General features: G+C 35.9%; 1 protein-coding gene across 1 annotated transcript in view; it reads left to right on the forward strand.

The window, feature by feature from the left end:
• Nucleotides 1-1,339, forward strand: part of LOC109299685 (vesicular inhibitory amino acid transporter-like) — a 7,978-nt gene that overhangs the window by 4,429 nt on the left and 2,210 nt on the right. The gene's annotated exons all lie outside the window — the stretch shown is intronic.

Here is a 1,339-nt window from a genome sequence, read left to right on the forward strand (position 1 = left end):
TTTGCATTCTTCTGATAAGGTTAATTTTAACTGTGCCACAAGGCTTATTACTACTTCTACAAGGCCTTGCTAAATTTACTAGACCTTACTACATACAAGGCCTCACTAATCTTTAACTTTAATTAGGCTCTTAGCAGTGACATACAGCTTACAATACATGAACAGATGACAAGAAACACCTGGTCTAATCTTCACAGCGTTCAGCAAGCACCTTCAACACAATTTTCAGCTGTGACACCTAACCCTTGTCAAGTTTTTTTCTAGGCATCATGGGAAAGCAGAATTTAAAAGAAAGTTTTGAAGAAGCATGTGGTATCATTGCTGATATTTATGGGGAACTTCTTCCAAGTAAGAGATGACACCTGGGCTGACTGAAGGTGGGAACTGACATCTAGGCCTTTATAAACCATCTCTTTGCTACTTTTTCTGTACAAATAATGTATGGTTTGTACACTGGCTATCTACATGCTCAAGATAGATGTGATCCTATAGTTTCTAAAATTCCCACTGAAGTCAACAGTGGTTGACCTGAGTGAAGACTAAAGGTTTCATTATATCACTGTTATTTTGGGTAATGCCTGATCCTGTAAATAGCTCCTCAAAATCAATGGAGCTGCACAATCAATAAGATATACTACACAACGAGAGATAGGCAGAATCAGACCTAATAAAAATGTTAGAACTGCCATTTATGAGAGCAGATTCTGCCACTTTTACTTTTGAAAATGATAAATTAAGGGCCTCATCCTGTGAATAGTGGTGCCCAGTGAAATGACTTCTATGAGACAAGTGAAGCACATGTTTAAGGATCTGTAGGATCGAGGCCTTCATTTATACATTTGTAATTTGTGTCTCCTTTGCTATATCCCATTAATAGAATATAATCCTTCCCAAGCATCTCAGAGTTTGGGTCACTATGTCCAGTTAAAGGCTACTTAAATTGGTATTTTACTCTTACCACCAAGGCTGCCAGGCATATTAATGTAATCATTTGTGCAGAGAGACAGTGAGCTTTATGTTGTTTCCCTTATACTGTGTTTTAATCACCATCAAAAGTTATACTCATAGAGAAGATGATTAAAGTACAGCCTTTATTCTCAACATTATAACATAAAAAGGAATGTCAGGAAGGCTGTTTATCTTAAATTGAATCTTTATTATGACTAACTATTGTTCAAGAGTTTGATAGTTTTGTATTGATGTACATTACAATAGCAGCACATCTTAAGAAAAAAGAAGTATACATGAAGTGTGGGGCTTTGTACAGGATAAAATTAATATAAAAACGCACTGTGAGAAATATATAAAAATGCAATGTGAGGTAGTGAGGATCAAAGGC

The sequence above is a fragment of the Gavialis gangeticus genome, unplaced genomic scaffold, assembly GCF_001723915.1.
Source record: "Gavialis gangeticus isolate Ggan-Ray unplaced genomic scaffold, GavGan_comp1, whole genome shotgun sequence".
Taxonomy (NCBI): Eukaryota; Metazoa; Chordata; order Crocodylia; family Gavialidae; genus Gavialis; species Gavialis gangeticus.